Source organism: Microcaecilia unicolor, chromosome 7 (assembly GCF_901765095.1).
Source record: "Microcaecilia unicolor chromosome 7, aMicUni1.1, whole genome shotgun sequence".
NCBI lineage: Eukaryota > Metazoa > Chordata > Amphibia > Gymnophiona > Siphonopidae > Microcaecilia > Microcaecilia unicolor.
The window spans coordinates 31,083,517-31,102,015 of NC_044037.1; the positions used below are offsets into that span (position 1 = coordinate 31,083,517).

General features: G+C 48.4%; 1 protein-coding gene across 1 annotated transcript in view; it reads left to right on the forward strand.

Moving 5' to 3' along the window:
• IL1RAPL2 (interleukin 1 receptor accessory protein like 2) overlaps nucleotides 1-18,499 on the forward strand; it is a 1,135,323-nt gene that overhangs the window by 1,083,375 nt on the left and 33,449 nt on the right. The window lies entirely within an intron of this gene.

The following is an 18,499-nucleotide window of genomic DNA, read 5'->3' on the forward strand; positions in this document are numbered from 1 at the left end:
CCTGGCGAAACGACACCCCCCCGGGTGCATTTTTACCTGCTGGGGGGGGGGGGGTGCCGCGCGCCTGTCGTCTTCGCTCGTTCCATGCTCCCTGTGCCCCGGAACAGGAAGTAACCTGTTCCGGGGCAGAGGGAGCACGGAACGAGCGGCGCCGGCAGGCGCGTGGCACCCCCCTAGCGGCGTGCACCCAGGGCGGACCGCACCCACCGCCCCCCCCCCCCCCCAGGAACGCCACTGGGCAATGGATGATTAAGTGACTTGTCAAAGATCTGGATGTCACAACCAGTGCTCTCACCACTAGGCCACTCCTAGCCTAATATCTCTTATTACCACATTTCTTTGGGACTTTTTCATGAAAACTATTGTGCAGTTCTGTACTTCCTGAGACCCCTTTTATATTTGAAGCTCCTTTTGATAACAGACTTTAGAAGATAAGATTTTTGCAGAAAATGAGCACGTCAGAGTTCTATAGCGACATTACATAACCTATGGAAACCCAAGCACCCAGAATAATAAACATCAAAAGAGTTCTAGAACAAAGCAGCCATCAGCACTGAAAAGCCTTTACAAATGGGTTGTCAGATTAGATGCAATAACACACTTGTTCTTGACTGAAAGTGCAATTATCACAAAAAGCCAAAAAAAGGAAGTTTATTTCTATACATGCATCTGGCAAATGCAGGGTAACTATAGATAGGCAGGCAGTTCCAGACATTTAGAGCTCCATCAAAATAGAAAGATGTAATTATCTTTCTTCCTCAAAATACGTTATTGATAAAAATGGCAGCTCGCAGCTCTAATAACCTATAACTTATCCTGGCAGGGCCACCGAGAGACAGAGCCAGACCCGGGGCTGGGCCACCACGGTCACTGCCCCTTCCCCCCCCCCCCTAACTCGGGACGCAGCTGCCGCCGCCTACACCACCACCCCTTGCTCACTCAGGCCTCCACCGCCCCCACCCCTTCCTTCCTGCATCAGTGCATCTGCTCCTCCCTTGCTTCCAAGTGGGGCACAGAACCAGGGTTTGTCTCTCTCTTGCTCCTGTATGCCAGGACTGGGTTATCACGTTAACGTAATTACCTGGGTCCCAACAGGAGCAGGAGAGAGACAGACCCGGGGCCAGGCTCCCCTTGGAGGCCGGGCTCAGGGACGTTTTGCCCTCTCAGTGGCCCTGGATCCTGGAGAAAAACAGATCTTGTGGTACATGAGCTTTCACAGCCTCATAATGTTGAAAGAGGAAGCTAATTTTGGGGTTTTGCCAGGTTCTTGGGGCCTGGATTAGCCGCTGTCAGAGACAGAGTGTTTGTTTGATGGACCTTTGGTCTTTTCCCAGAGTGGCAGTGCTTATGTACTTATGTAGTGTGAACCAGGGGTATAGCTAGGTGGGGCCACGGGGGCATGGGCCCCCACAGATTTAGCCCTGGCTCCCTCTACTTTTGACCCTCCCCCCTGCCGCCGACCCTCCCCCACCACTTTTGATCCATCCTCCCCCCACCGCCGACCCTCCCCGCCACTTTCGATCCCCCCTCCCGCCGCCACAGGTACCTTTGCTGGCGGGGGGTCCCCAACCCCCACCAACCGAAGTCTTCTTCAGCACTGGTCTCCGGCGCCTTCACTGATCTGTTTCTGTCAGTCCTGTCGCCAGACGTCCTGCGTGCACCAGTGCACATCCTGTATGTAGCCCCATGCAGGACATGCACGCAGGACGTCAGGAGTAAGGACTGACGGAAACAGATCAGCAAAGGCGATGGAGACCGGTGCTGAAGAAGACTTCAGCTGGTGGGGGTTGGGGACCCCCGCCAGCAAAGGTACCTGGTGGCGGCAGCAACAAGTGAGGGTCGGCGGCGGGAGGGGGGGGTCGAAAGTGGCAGGGGGGTCGGCGGCTGGGTGAGGCGGGCTAAACTGTGCCCCCCCCACCTCAGGCTCTGGACCCCCGTCCCGATGAGGTCTGGCTACGACCCTGGTGTGAACTCACACAGGAGTGATCATCAGTAGGTGTCAGGAGAAAAATGGATTAGAATTACTTCAGGGGATGTTATCAAGGTGCAGTACAAAATGAGTTTTACCACACCTTGATTTACCATGGGAGTCACCAACCTGCAGTATAACACTCCCACGACTACCATGGTAAGTGAATAAGGCTGCTTGTGAAAGCCACCCTGTAAGCAACGTTATTCTAGTGCAGGGGCGTAGCCAGACCTCGCCGGGAGGGGGGGCCAGAGCCCGAGGTGGGGGGGGCACTGTTTCGCCACCCCCCCCCCCCACCGAGCTGCTGCCACCGCCACATTGGACCCCCCCCCTGCCGGCCTGCCCACGATCCCCTTCAACCCCCCTCCCGCCACCAACTCTCCCCCACCATCGCCGCCCGCCCCGTCGCCGCAAATGATACCTTTTTTGAAAAGAGACTTCCTTCAGCGCTCAAGTAGCGCCTTTCTTCAACAAAGTTCCGGCGATCAGCTGTTTCGACGGCGGCGACGCTGCCGGCGTCGAAACAGCTGATCGCCGGAACTTTGTTGAAGAAAGGCGCTACTCGAGCGCGGAAACAGCTGATCGCCGGAACTTTGTTAAAGAAAGGCGCTACTCGAGCGCGGAAGGAAGTCTCTCTTCAAAAAAGGTATCATTTGCGGCGACGGGGCAGGCGGCGACGGCGGGGGAGAGTTGGTGGCGGGAGGGGGGTTGAAGGGGATCGTGGAGCAAGGGGCCAAATCTACAGGGGCCCGGGCCCCCTCAGGCCCCACTGTTCTAGTGGCACAGACTATTAGTTGAATTTACACACATAAATCACCATTTACACATGTAAATGGTTTTGAAAATTGTCCTCAGAAATTTTCACAGCTCAAAGTGGCAGATGGGCTTTTTTTTTGCTAAAACGTCCAGATCGCTATTTTTGAAACCCATTTTTAAGACAGTTTTCTATGCAATTCATATGCAGTGCATTCAAATCACAAGGGGGTGTGTTGGGGTGGAATATGGGTGTTCCAAAACTTGGATGTCTGCCATATTAGAACAAAACAAAAACGTCCAGGACTAAAAGTTAGATGTTTTGAGCTAGACCTGTTTCAATCACAACTAAGTCGCAAAAAGTTGGCCTAAACGACCAAACGACCACTGGAGGGATTAAGGCATGACCCCTCTTTACTCTCTCACTGGTCATGACCCCTTCCCATCCTCCCAAAGATGTGAAAGAAAAAATACATACCAGCTTCTATGACAGCTTCAGATATTATAGCCAGACCTATTAGAGCAGCAAGCAAGTCCCTGGAGTAGCCTAGTGGTCGGTGCCGTGCACTGTAGAGAAGAGAACCCAGGCCCATATCCCACTCTAACTGTAACACTTGTGGTGAAAAGTGTGAGCCCTCCAAAACTCACCAAAAACCTACTGTACCCCCTTAAGCGTATCAAGCAGTTCCTCCCATTTGACCTATTCAGGACACTTATCCATTCCCTCGTCTTGAGCCACTTCGACTATTGCAATGGAATTTACACCAGCTGCAAAGAACATGCCCTTAAGAAGCTCCAGACTGCGCAGAACATGGCGGCGAGACTGCTATTTGGCAAATCGCGGTTTGAGGCTGCAAAGCCCCTTCGCGAGAAGCTCCACTGGCTCCCGATCAAAGAACGTATTGTATTCAAAGTCTGTGTGCTCTTGCCCACAAGATTGTCTACGGGGACGCTCCAGCCTATATGTTCAGCCTAATCGACCTCCCGCCCAGGAATTCCGTGAAGTCGTCCCGCACCTATCTCAATCTCCACTTTCCTAACTGCAGGAACTTAAGATACAAGTTGCTCTTTGCCTCTTCTTTTTGCTTCACGCGTCCACGTTTCTGGAACGCTGTACCATCAAAGTTAAAAGAGACATCCGATCACAGCCTGTTCAAGAAATCCTTAAAGACCTACCTGTGTGATCGATCTTACTCCTCTACTGCTTGATCTTCTGCATCCCCGCATTCCTCTCCCCTGTTGATTCCCTCTCTACCCCTCATCTACTTTCTACCCTGATTTGCACTTGACTTATTATGTTGTACTTTTCCTTAACATTGTAAGCCACATAGAGCCTACCTTGGTGGGATTATGTGAGATATAAATGTTCACAATAAATAAATATAGGTGACACCTGCAGACATAAGGGATATTGTAGCGGGGTACAGTTGAGTACAGTAGGTTCTTGGTGGGTTGTAGAGGGCTCCCCATACAATATAAGGGGATAACGGTGTGATGTGTACCTTGGACCTTTTATGTGAAGCCCACTGCACTGCCCCGTAGGGTGCTCCAGTGCTCTGCTGGGATGTCTGTGTGGCTAGTCTATTAAGCATGCTGGCTGCTCCAAACATCCCAATGGCTTGTTTTTGTGCATTTTTCCCTTGGATGTTTTTTTTTTGTCTAAAAATGGTCCTAAAAGACAGATGCACTGAGCACAAAACCATCTAGCATGTGGCCATTTTTGAAACAAACAGATAAACATTTTTCTGGTTCAAAAATTGCCACTCGATTTTTGGACTTTTTCAGAAAAATGTCCAAAATTGGATTTAGACATCATATCGAAAATGTCCCTCATGGTGAACTTTGTGTCCACTGACACACAATGGGAGGTTATCTGTAGTTGTTTACCTGTTTAAGCATCTGCAGAAATTAAAGCTAATTTTTCATATTTCATCTGACGGCATTCCCTACCAGAAGTTGTTCAGGGACCCTTTTACTTATGTGCATTAGACTGTTAACGTGCGATTTAGCAAACGGTAACCAATGGCATAGCCACAGGTGGACCTAGGTGGGCACAGGCCCACTCACTTTGGGCTCAGACCCACCCAGCAGTAGCACTTCCTTGCTGTGTCTGGCATAGGGTTACCATATGTCCGGATTTACCCAGACATGTCCTCTTTTTGAGGACATGTTCAGGCAACCAGGCGGGTTTTGCCAATCTGCCCGTTTGTCCGGATTTCTGGACAAACGGGCAGGCTGGTGGGCGGGCCGTCCTGAAGGACGGACAAACGGGCAGATTGCTAGCCTCCCCTCCCCTTACTACTGCCCTGGAAGTCTTGTGACCTCGTCCGCCTTCAACTCTCGGCGGCCATTTTGAATCGGCGCCAAGATCAGGAACAGGAAGGATGCATGCAGGGCAGCGCTCTGGGCAGGAAAGAGGGGGCTCTTTCCTGCCCCAAAGAGGTCACTAGACCACCAGGGCAGTAGTAAGGGGAGGGGGTGACGGGGAGGGGGAATGGCAGGGTGTGTGATAGGGGGAGGGGAAATGTGACGGGGCGGAGCAAGGGCGTGAAAGGGGGCAGGGTGGGGTGTGAAAGGGGGTGAGGCATGAAAGGGAGCATGTGTCCTCCTTTTGGGGGGACAAAATATGGTAACCCTAGTCTGGCAGGGATCCCAAACCCCACCACCTGAAGACTCCCAACATCTCCCCTTCCTTGTTCTGCTGGCAATACAGCATCTCTCCCACCTCTTCCCCCCCCCCCCCCCCCCCCAAGTTTACCTTTTAAAATCTTCTTTTCACTTCTGGAGGTTGACAACAGCAAGCAGTGAATCACACACACTGTTAACACCAAGGAAGTTTAATGACAGGAGACAGCATGACATCAAAAAATTGAAGCCGTATCCCCCCCCCCCCCAGCTGCCATATTGGCCAGAACAAAACAATTGCTATCACTATTGAAAACAATAGCAAACTTGTGAGGTTTTATTAAACCTCCTAGGTTTTGAATTATTTCTGTTAGGAGCAGTTCGGGAGGGATGTAAGGGGAGTTGAGGGGGGGCTTGGGGAGTTTTCGAGGGGTCTGTGAAGGGGGGAGAGTTATATTCAAAATGTATTTGTCAGTGCTCCAGAGCTTGCTGTGTTATTTACGATGCTGTATTGTGGATTTCAGTGCTGCGCTATATGGTCTTATTTTTCCTTATGATGACAATAAAGATATTTCTATATAAAAAGAAAAAAATAAAGGCATATAGCACAGCACTGAAATCCACAATACAGCATCGTAAATAACACAGCAAGCTCCGGAGTAGATGGGGGGGGGGGGGGGGTGGATGCCATATGCTAGAAGGACAAGGCATTTCTCAATAGAAGGAGGGAATGCATTTGAAAAATGTTCACCTCCTTGAGGATACCCCCAATGAAAAGTCTGAACGTGGGCTACAAGGGACGGATGGCATTGTCGTCGTCACAAGATAGTAAGCAATTTCGGCCCCACATGGAAAGAAATTTAGTGGCTCTCCTTCACCTCATTTGGATCCAAAATGGCCCCAACTTAAAAAAATTAGTGACGACCACTGCTCTACAAGATAGGCAGCCAATGAAGCTGCTGCAACAATATGGAAGAAGATAAGAAGCATGTGTAATTTGTTTTTGTTACATTTGTACCCCGCACTTTCCCACTCATGGCAGGCTCAATGCGGTAGGCAATGGAAGGTTAAGTGACTTGCCCGGAGTCACAAGGAGCTGCCTGTGCCGGGAATTGAACTCAGTTCCTCAGGACCAAAGTCCACCACCCTAACCACTAGGCCACTCCTCCACTGTTGCTACTATTTGAGATTCCATTAGCAACATTCCATGTAGAAGTTGGCCTTTGCAGATCACCAATGTGGCCGCGCAGGCTTCTGCTTCTGTGAGTCTGACGTCCTGCACATATGTGCAGGACGTCAGACTCACAGAAGCAGAAGCCTGTGCAGCCTTCTACATGGAATGTTGCTAGTGGAATAGCAACATTCCATGTAGAATCTCCCATAGTAGCAACATTCCATGTAGAATCTCCAATAGTAGCAACATTCCATGTAGAATCTCCAATAGTATCTACTTTATTTTTGTTACATTTGTACCCCGCACTTTCCCACTCATGGCAGGCTCAATGCGGTAGGCAATGGAAGGTTAAGTGACTTGCCCAGAGTCACAAGGAGCCGCCTGTGCCGGGAATTGAACTCAGTTCCTCAGGACCAAAGTCCACCACCCTAACCACTAGGCCACTCCTCCACAATCTGGTCTCAAGTTGAAGACTGCGGAAGACGTAAGTACAATGAACTGTATTAAGCAATGGCTGGAAGAACCAGAGCCTGCATCTGACGAGCAAGCTTCAGTATATTTTAAAAAAATAAATAAACATTGTAGCAACAGATTTAATCTGAGCAATCTCAGAGAGTCTAGCGTCTAACGAAGACGTTTCATCGCCATCATAAACGGTAACATACAGAGAGCAAACGAAATGTGTGTAGGATTTCCTGATATAGTAGCATGAGATATTTAAAGAGGTTCGTGTCTTTTTTTTTTTTTTTCAAATTCAGAGCTCATTTATTCACTGCATTGATGTCAGTTATTTGTATGTCTGTTAGTTTTGCCAGCAGCTTTCTGACAGTAATATAATGTACATAGAAATCAGTCTACTATTTATAAATAGGTGTTAACACTGGTTATGCTAGCCAGAGTTAATATGTATGAAAATTAACAAATGCCACATGAGGTCAGAGAGTTACCTATACTTCAGATTCTTCCATGTAGCCATCAGTTCTCACAGCCACGGTTCCCTCTTAGCTGAGCGGGAATCCTCCATGTGCAGTCCTGCCAGTAGGGGGTGCTGTTTGACTATCACATTTTTAATAGCGAGGGACAGGCAGGACTCCAGGGAACCTCTCTGTCCCTAGTAATTGAAAGCAAAATATTGGAGCCCCCCCCCCCCCCCTCCACACACTCACACACTGGCAGCAATGCAGTTGGAGGAATCTCTCTCAGCTTAAAGAGAACAGTGGTCACTAGTGAACTCATTTGAAATGACGTAGGAAATGCCAACAACTTGTCACATGTTGTTCCAGTTCTGATATTTGGATTTTTTCAGGGAGGCCTATGAGATGGATGTTGCTCCTTCCTTCTTGATCCTCAAAGCAATGGATCCACTATATTTTTTTTATTATTATTATTATTATAATTTTGTGCCTCCAAATCGGCCATTCTAGCACATATAACTTAAATGAGGTCTTTCTGCTCTTAAATGTGTGTATCGCCCCCCTCCCTCCTTTTAAGTTAAGCAGTTAAATTTCTTTTGATCTCTTTTATAACGTCTTCCCACAATATGAAACCCTTTTCGGGTTTCAGTGTCCATCCTTATATCTGGCTTCTTCTTTTCTCTGCTCTGTCTCTGTGTCTTCATCAGAGGAGGAGGTTTAACGGATCTCTCTTCTCCAGCAACAAAACTCCTCAAGGGTTTAAGCACCTCCCTCCTTGCAATACCAGCAGTGGCGTAGCGAGGGCGGCTGACACCCGGGATGGGTCGCCGCTGCACGCCCCCCCCCCCGGGTGCAGCACGGTGCACCCCCCCTCGGAGCGCGCACCCTCCCCTCGGAGCATGCACCCCCCCCCTCTCGAAGCGCATTCTTACCACTGGCGCTCCACCCCGAGTGCACGTCATCACTGGGAGCTGTGTCGGCTCCGCTGGTTCCCTGCTCTCTCTGCCCCGGAACAGGAAATAACCTGTTCCGGGGCAGAAAGAGCAGGGAACCAGCGGAGCCGACACCCCCCGAGCGGCGTGCACCCAGGGCGGACCGCCCCACCGCCCCCCCTTCCTACGCTACTGAATACCAGCGTTCTGCAGCACGCACACCAGTCCAGACTCCAGGAATTTGCTTGACTGCTAATCAAGGAGACTGCCAGAACTTGGTTCATTCAGGATAAATGCACCAGGAAATAAGAGTTTAAAACGCTCCACTATCAATTGATACACAACTGAGCACTCATCGATTCGACCCCTGAGGAAGGCTGTTATAGCCGAAACACAGGCCGTGTTGGGTCTTAATAAAGTTTTATTGGAGCATCTTATCCGGATGTGGTGACTGATCACTTGGAATTGGTTCCTTTCCACCCTGTTACTGCTGTATTTGTTCCTTGTGGAGAGTGTGAACCCCATTTGTCTTTTCGCCTGTGTCTTCATCGACATATCATTTTGATTTAAATTCACTAAGAGGGTTAATTGTCAGCCCACAGTGGTAAACAGCTTGTAAGCCACTAACACCGGATTTTCAGTGCTGGGGCATGCCCGGTTCCTGGCATTGAATTTCTGGATATGTGCACTGACATGGAAGTTAACCAAGCACTGACCCATATTCAGACCGGTGCCTGGCTAGCTCAGTGCATAAAGTTAGGACAGCCTTTTTTTCTTTTCCTAACTTTATGCACTTAGTTAGCAGGTTAGTAGACCGAATATCGTCATTAACCAGCTAAGTTGTGGCTATGCCCAGACCCTGTCCCTGGACCACCCTTAAACTAACCAGTTAAGGAATGGCTGGTTAGCGATGATGTGGCACTACCCAGTTAAGTGCTGCTGAATATTAGTATCTGCCCCAGGGGTGGACTGACAATGGACCCCCAGGCAATAAGAGGGTCCAGGGCCCCTCTGCCCCGGGTCCTATATCTCTCCCCCCTCCCCAGGTTCATAATCTTTCTCCCCCCCCCCTCCCCCCCCCCCCCCCCGATGCAGCATCTCTCCCTCAATGTACCATCTCTGCTCCCCTCCACAGCTCCACCTTCTCTGCCCTTCCCTCTCTTCCCCAGGCCTAATATCTCTCCCCCTCTCTCCTCACTGTCTGTGGATCTGGCTCTGTCCCCTCGCGTTTACAGGGCCCTAGCTGTCTGCCGTGGCCCACCCTTGTGGAAGCAGGAAGCTACATCAGAAAGGGGTGGGCTGCGGCAGAGAGAATGTTCTGGTCACCTTGTACGGAGCAAGGTACTTTTAAGGTAAACAGGGGAGGGTGAGAAGGGGTGAGTGCTGGATCCGAGGACGGAGGGGAGAGAGATGTCAGACATGTGGGAAGGAGGTACTGGGCTCTCGGGCACTGCCTGGTTGCCCGAATGGTCAGTCTTCCCCAGCTGGCCCACTCAGCAGGGTTTAACAGGTCATGAGCCTCTCCTGTCCAGTTAAACCCCTTTGAATTTCTCCCCCTAAATTTCTTCCCAGTGTATTCAAAGTTCAGTTGCCTAAACTCAGTGGCGTAGCCAGACAGCCAGTTTTGGGTGGGCCTGAGCCCAAAGTGGGTGGGCACAAAATTTTCTCTGCTCCGCCCTCCCTCCACCACTATACCCACCATTTCTCCCTCCTCTCCACCCCTATGCCTACCATTTCTCCCCCTCCCCATCTATCCGCTCTGTATGCAGCATGTGTGCCTCCCCTCCACCTCATACACAGCCAAGACATCTCCCTTCCTCACCCCTCCACCCCTTTGCTGCATCTCCCTCACCCACCAACCAAGCCTCATCTTTCCATCTTCCCTTCCCCCTGTGCAGCTGCTGTGTCCCCCCCATCTTCCCTCCCCCATGCGACATCTCCCCCCCCCCCCCCCCCCCCGTGCAGCTGCAGCATCTCACCCTCCTTGCAGGCCCACCCAGCAGCAAAGTTCCTGATGGCGATTCCAGTCGCAGCGATTCCCACACGCTGCCTGCTGCCTGCTGCTCAACAATCTCCTCGTGCTACTAAGCGCTAACCCGGAAGTCTCTCCTGCAGAGGAAAGACTTACGGGTTAGCGCTTAGTAGCGCAAGGAGATTGAGCGGCAGCCGGCAGGCAGTGTGTGGGAATCGCTGCGACTGGAATCGCCGTCAGGAACTTTGCTGCTGGGCGGGCCTGACCCGAAATTGGGTGGGCCCAGGCCCACCCAGGCCCGCCCGTGGCTACGCCCCTGCCTAAACTATGCAGGACTTTTAAGTTTTGAGGTCATTCTGCTCTGCTCTCTGTCATCACATGGCCTGCAAGTAATGTTTCAGTTTCTAAAACTATGATTTCCACAGCACACACCACGGTTTTAGAACAACTGACAGGACATTTGGCAGCAGAATTTTCACAAGTGTTTAAACCTGAGATGAGCCACTTATAAACGTACAACGCCTCAAACTTTCCAATTTCCAGAGTCACAGATGAGTCTAACATATTTTTTTCTGACAGAAACAGGAATTCCACAATGAAGGTGATGCCACTGAGGTCTGTGGAGACAAACTGTGTCCGTGTAAGGATTTATCCTGGTTGCAGTTAAGGGGTTCATCTTCAGATGCCACAGTTAAAAAAAAGTCCTTGAGCTGCAGTTGGGAATGGACTTAAAGATCTCAATGTGTGTACTTTGGAAGAAAAGCGGGAGAGGAGAAATATGATAGAGACATTTAAATACATAATATACAATGACTCTAGGAAGCAGAGCTTCAAAGAAAGTGCACGAAAGTGGAGAAAAACCCTCAGAAACCTGGGACCAACCCTCGCAGGTTTAGAGCGAGGTTACTGATAACAGAAGTAACACACGCCCAGATTCTTAACTTAATAGTGAGAATAAGGCACTCTCACTAAGATAAGAGTGCCTTATTCTCACTATTAAGTTAAGTGATGCCGTAAACTTAACAGTTCAGCAATTAAGAATCACATTTCTAGTTAAAGCAAATGTTTGAAAAAATTCTAAAAAATTAGCTTGTGGAGTTTTTTATACCCAGTGATAGAATCTGGGCGTGTGTTACTTCTGTTATCAGTAACCTCGCTCTAAACCTGCGACGGTTGGTCCCAGGTTTCTGAGGGTTTTTCTCCACTTTCATGCACTTTCTTTGAAGCTCTGCTTCCTAGAGTCATTGTATATTTTGTATCACACTATGAGCCTTTTGACTCTAGTCGATACTGGAACCTTTGCTGTCTTTTCGAGTTACATTTAAATACATCCATGGCATAACTGCGGAGGAGGCAACTCTCTTTCAATTGAAAGGAAGCTCTGGAATGAGGGGGCATAGGATGGGGGTGAAAGAGGATAGACTTGGAATTAATCTGAGGAAACACTTCTTCATGGAAAGGGTGGTGAATTCGTGGAACGGCCTCTGGGTGGAGATGGTCAAAGCCAGAAGGATGCTTGGGTGCATAAAGAGAGGCATGACCAGCAGGAAAAAGGAGGTGATAGTGCCATTGTATAAGTCTCTAGTGAGGCCCCATTTGGAGTACCGCACGCAGTTCTGGAGACTGCACCTACGGAAAGATATAAACAGGATGGAGTCGGTCCAGAGGGCGGCTACGAAATTAGTAAGCGGTCTTGAATGCAAAAATTATAGGGACAGGCTTATGAACCTCAACATGTATACGCTGGAAGAGAGGAGGGAGAGAGGAGACATGATAGAAACGTTTAAATATCTCAAGGGCATTTATGTACAGGAAGAGAGCCTTTTCCAAATGAAGGAGAGCTCTGGAATGAGGGGGCATATGACAAAGTTAAGAGGGAACAGGCTTAGGAGTAACCTAAGGAAGAAATATTTCACAGAAAGGGTGGTGGAGGCGTGGAATGGCCTCCCGGTGGAGGTGGTGGAGTCTAGGACTGTTCCAGAATTTAAAAAGGCATGGGATAAGCATGTCGGATCGATTAGGTACAGGAAGAATTGGGGGTTACAGAGGATGGGCAGACTGGATGGGTTATATGGCCTTTATCTGCCGTCATGTTTCTATGGTGGAGACGAAAACTGTATCTGATTTCAAGATGCATGGTACAACTACATAGTATCCAGGGGCAGACTGATAGTTGTCGGGGCCCCCGGGCAGTAAAGGTCATAGGGCCCCCCCCCCACCTGACCACTGCCCGTTGCTACACAACTGCAGCACCGCCCCACCTCTACACCACCACCCCCTCCCACACAGTACAGCCCCCCACACACACTGCTTCAGTTGCTGCCCCCTCCTGCACACTACAGACCCCTGAGCCAAAGTGAGCCCTCCCTAGTTCTACCTTGAAGGCCCTGGAGGTCTAGTGGCTTCTTCGGGGGCAGGAAAGAACCCCACTCTTTCCTGCCTGCTATCACTACTGTGCCGGCTACTCTGGTGGCAGCACCGCAATTTAAAATGGCTGCTATGACTTACCGCGGCAGTCTTGCGGGTCTCAGCAGTCTCGGCAGCGAGCATGAAAGAGTGGGTTTTTTCCTGCCCCCACAGAGGCCACTAGACCACCAAACATGTAAGCACTTTATAGGATTCTTATCTATATCTATGTTTGTACAGCGCTGCGTACGCTTTGTAGCGCTATAGAAATGCTAAATAGTAGTAGTAGTAGTAGTATATAATTCTAATTTGAATATAAAATAAGATTTTGATCTATACAATATTTATATTTTAAAATATGAATGTATTATTGTGTGTATCTGTACACCACTTTGAACCCACGGAGGAACTAGCGGTTAAGAAATGCTGGATTCGATTAGATTAGGATTAAATTTATACAGTTCATTTTATGCCCTTAATGGCTGAATATTGCACTTAACCACGTAAGTTTTAGCTAGCAACATACAACCAGGTTTTCAATGCCGGTGCCCGGACATGGCCTGGTATTAAATATTCAGGGATACAACCAGCGGCAGACATAAAAATGCTCACCGCTGCCGGCTGAACTGAGTCCCATTTTATAATCTTACCACTACCTTTGGGAATGGGCAGCATCTCTTTCATCTTACATTATTACATACTATGAACCCTCCCATACTTGGAAAGTTCCTCCCTCATGCACACAGGACCCAAAAATATACTAGCTAAGAGCTTAGAGGTCCCCACCGATACTACAGATTCTCTTATTTTTTCTATTAAAAAAAAAATCAAAGAACTACATAGAATGTCTGTTTATTTGAGGAATAAGATTTATCTTATAATTTTATCAGGAATTATTTCTCATAGTGAAGGACAATTTTTTAAAATCCCTTTTCTTTCACTCTGTATGACTGTTTTGTTTTTTTATCTAGTAGTTTCCAGAACCCTGTAAACATTGGCCTTAAATTTGGCCACAAGGTGTCGCCATTGCACAATGACTTTACCGCCCTTAAGATGCGAACCCTGTCTCTTTCGTATCCTCACCACCTTTCAGCAGAACATCTGAGCTGGGAGTTTAACCCAGGTCTTCTATATTGAAGTGCACAGCACTGCCACTGAGCCACCTTGCCACCCTGTAAGATAGTTTTTAATATAAAAATAAAATAAGCATTCTGAATCACTTGTGAGCGTTCCATGTCTTCTGAAGTAAGCTCAAACCAACAGTGCAAGGGTAAACAGCGTGTTCTTTTTTTTGTTCCGTTTGAGTCGTTGTGGTGGTAACCAGTTAACCACCAAGAATTTGCATAGCAAGTTCCAGTTACCTAACAGTATTTTGAAATATTCCTGCTCCTGCCATCAGCAAACACACAATCAGCCTGTTGAATCATTAGTCTTCTGCCTACCAAAAATAGTGTACAGCAGTGTTCTCAACCCAAGCCAATCAGGTTTTCAGGATATCTGCAATGAATATGCATGAGAGAAACTGGCCTGCATTGCCCCCGTTGTATGCAAATCTGTGTCCTGCATTTTCACTGTGGATAACTGGAAACATGACTGTGTCATGAGGACTGTATCGAGTGCCACTGTCTAAAGATAAAGCCATGATATAGGTCAGTGGTTCCAGAAGGGTGCTGGTCAGTACCTCAAACTGTGTCACATAATCAATGGATGACATCACAGAAATAGGGATACTCCCCCTCCCTGTAGACTTCCCTGCAGGGGGCGTAGCCAGACACCCAATTTTGGATGGGCCTGGGCCCCAGATGGGTAGGCAGAACTCCGCCCTGTCCCACAAGTGATGTGGTTTCTCCCTCTCTCGCCTACATGCCATATGGTCTCTCAAACATCCCCCCCTCCCCTGCATACCTTTTAAATAGCAGATTTTCACCGACAGCGAGCAGCAACTAATACACACTGCTGAAGTTGGCCCCACAGCTAGGGTTACCATATGTCCGGATTTCCCCGGACATGTCCTCTTTTTGAGGACACATCCAGGGCGTTCGGCAGGTTTTGCCCGCCCGCCTGTTTGTCCGGATTTCTGGTGGGTCTCCCCTCCCCTTACTTACTATCTGCCCTGGTGGTCTAGTGACCACTTTGGGGCAGGAAAGAGCCCCCTCTTTCCTGCCCGGAGCGCTGCCTGCGCTTGCCCTGCATCCTTCTCAGTCTCAGCTCAGGATTCAAAATGGCCACCGAGAGTTGAAGCGGCCTCGCGAGACTTCAACTCTCAGTGGCCATTTTGAATCCCGAGCCGAGACCGAGAAGGATGCAGGGCAAGGCAGCGCTCCGGGCAGGAAAGAGGGGGCTCTTTCCTGCCCCAAAGAGGTCACTAGACCACCAGGGCAGTAGATAGTAAGTAAGGGGAGGGGAGGGGAATATGTGACAAGGGGGAGGGGAGGTGATGGGGGGCAGGGAAGGGGAATATGTGACGGGGTGGGGTGAGAGTGAGAAAGGGCGGGGCGAGGATCTGAAAGGGACGTGGTGTGGGTGGGGCAGGGGGCGTGACATGTGTCCTCTTTTTCAGAGGACAAAATATGGTAACCCTACCCTCAGCCTTTCCTCTGATGCAACTTCCTGTTTCCGCATAGGCAGAAATACATCAGAGGGAAGGCTGAGAGGCTGCTGCGAGCAGTATGTATCAGTCGCTGCTCACTGCAGGCAAAGATCTGCTATTTACAAGGTATGCAGGAGGTACAGTTGTTGGGAGTTTTTGACTGGTGGCGCTTGAGGATCCCTGCCAGTCACATCATAGGTGGGTGGGCCTGGGCCCACCCTTGGCTACGCCACTGCTTCCCTGTAATCTATGCCCTGCAGAGGCAGTCAGCATGTGGCTTGTGAGTCAGTTCACAGACCCTCTCTCCTTCTCCTCTATGGGCTTCCTGTTAGGCTGGAAAGCCATGCAGAGCACTTACTGCTGCTTACTGATGCCACCAATGCAGCTGCTGCTGTCTTCATGCTTTGGATAAGTGGGGGAAAGTGTGAAGACTGGCTGTCCACTTTTCTTGAGGGCTGTAGCTAGATATGTGTGGCCAGTGCAGCCACACAGGGCCCAAAGGAAGCTGGGGCACCAAACTAGCTTTCCATTCATTGGCTTTCTGCGCTGGCGTGACGCAAGTGGACGTATAGGAGCTAACTTTTCAAAATGATTTGGGATGCTAAATCCAATGGCAATTACATCTCCCTGGGCACTCTCAGGGTTTTCTCAATATTGAGGGTGCTGAAGCTCCCACAGAGTTGGCTCCTATGAGTGGGTGGGGCAAGAGTATTTGGGGGCGTGACACACAGGGCACAATTCTGCCTTGCGACTGTCCTGCTATTATTTTAATCATCTTCTGGGGTCATGTGAATTGTGTTAAAATAGATCATATTGAATAAAAGTTTGGGAAGAACTGGTACAGAGGGCAAGATTAAAATTAATCAATACTATCAGTCTAATTTAAATTAATCTGATTATTGCTGTCCACTTAATTTCTCAGTATCTTCAGCCTAACCGATGTTAAAGTGTGTTGGACTTAAATGTTTTATTCCGTCAAAAGTAACAAAAGGAAACGTGATGCAAATCCCTTTCAATGCAGCACGATTATTCACTTATTGCTGACTGCCTAAATGGAACAAGATATTCAGTGATCCTCAGACATGATTAGTCTGTACTCTTCCATTACAGCTAAAACTGGATAACTGATGATAAAATTTATACCTCCAAGTAATAAATATTATTGGCCTACCTCATCCTTAGGAAGACGTCCTTGTGGTATTCCCATGGAGATCCGGTAGGAAAAACCTTGTGGGACACTGAGCAACGTAAACCTAAACTAAAATAACTCTGATGTAGTCCTGTCCCCAAAATGGAATCTTATCTCCACTTTAATGTTTTTTAGAAGAGCGATAGAAAGAGGTGTATACCTTTAAAGATCAATGTTATCGGTGGCTTGCTCTAGGTTGCACTCGGTGAGTGATTTTCTTAGAACGGAGGGTTCTCCTGATTAAGTACCAGGCCTTTGAACATTTTCCCTTTTTAAAAGCAATAAACCCAGATAGTTACTTCTACATCCAACTATCTGTTAGTGCTCTTAGGAGGAATAGGAGTCAACATAAAGAAAAAAGGCCAGATTACTGGCTCTCTTATCCATTTATCTCCATAGCACTGCAGAAGTAACAATTTCATTGCTGTGATGAATTCTGTGTAAGGGGATGATTTTGTTTTCTTACTGCTGTTGCAGTGCTACTGGCACTGAACTTCTACAGCGGAGCCAGTGAGTTTTTGGTGGTTCATGCTGTCCCTTTTTGTGTGCTTTCATTTCTCAATAAATTGGCTAAATTAATACCACCCAAGAGGCTTGGACTGATTGTTTTCCCTGGCAATGGGTTCCGGCGAGGTTTGTAATTGTTGGAACTGGAGCGTTAGCTTTGAGGAACATGCCTGATGCATAAAGAAGCCAGTTTTTGATGGTGGGGTACCTGCTGACCACAGGGGTACCTGTACCTCCAGTAAATAAATTCACCTTTAGCCTGGTCCAGTTCACTGCATCAGCTACTTGACCACACTGAAAACAGCCCAGCAACCAGGGGAGGAATTTCAATCCAGCCACCAATTATATTTATGTTTAGAGTTATCAGTACAGGTGTCTCACTAGGATGGATTCAGCTGTATAGGCTGAATCATTTCTATAATGTCGCCCTCATGAGATTGGGTTAGATAGGCTTCCCAGATAGCACAGCCTCACCGAGGGCCTCAGGGATACTGTAAGCTCACATATTACACATATTCTGTACCCTTCTCCACCACCGCTAACTCCACACTCTGCCCCTTCTGCCTCGCATCACCTTATGCCTGGAACAGACTTCCTGAGCCCATACGCCATGCGCCCTCCCTGCCCATTTTCAAGTCCTTACTCAAGGCCCATCTCTTCTCCCTTGCTTTTGGTGCTTAACCACCTTCCCCATTCCAGATACATACACTGACTACATAGTTTTTACCTTTAGATTGTAAGCTCTCTTGAGCAGGGACTGTCCTTCCCCATGTTTAAACTTGTACAGCGCTGCGTAACCCTGGCAGCGCTATAGAAATGCTAAGTAGTAGTAGTAGTAGTAGTAACATAAAGTATCAAATGCTACTGGCTGTTTTTCAATATGCACAGTATTTCACGTCATAAGACTGTATGGTATGGGGTACTCCTTAGTACCTACCGGACCCCATATCTCATTTGTATATGAACTTCTTATGCACAGGTTATGACAAATTCACATACATTCTGTTAATATGTTTCACAACTTGAGACCCATCCACTGGAATAGTGATGGGCCGAGTTCTATAGCCTAAGCTGCTGAAAAGCACTGACTAGGCCTGAAAATCTGATGATGGCCTTGTAGCTGAGTGCCTGCGGAAGCAGGGCCGCTTCGCAAGCCTTATTAGGATCTAGTGTGACATTCAAATACAGTGTAAGGGCCAAGATGGAGGAATTAATGGCAAAAATAGCAAAAAGTTTGGTTCATAAGATGGAGTTTGCTTTTGTAAAGATGGCATCCTGATTCATGAGATATGAATACTAATCTCTATATTTGGAAAGATGTTTACAACTCAGGAATTGAGTTATTAAGAAATATCAGAAAGGAGGGGGGAAAGAGGGAGAAGGTGGGCACCTGATCTGTGGTTAAGTAATGATTCACAGATGAAAAAAATGAATCTCTATTGAATTGAATGGCCAGCAGATGGTTTAA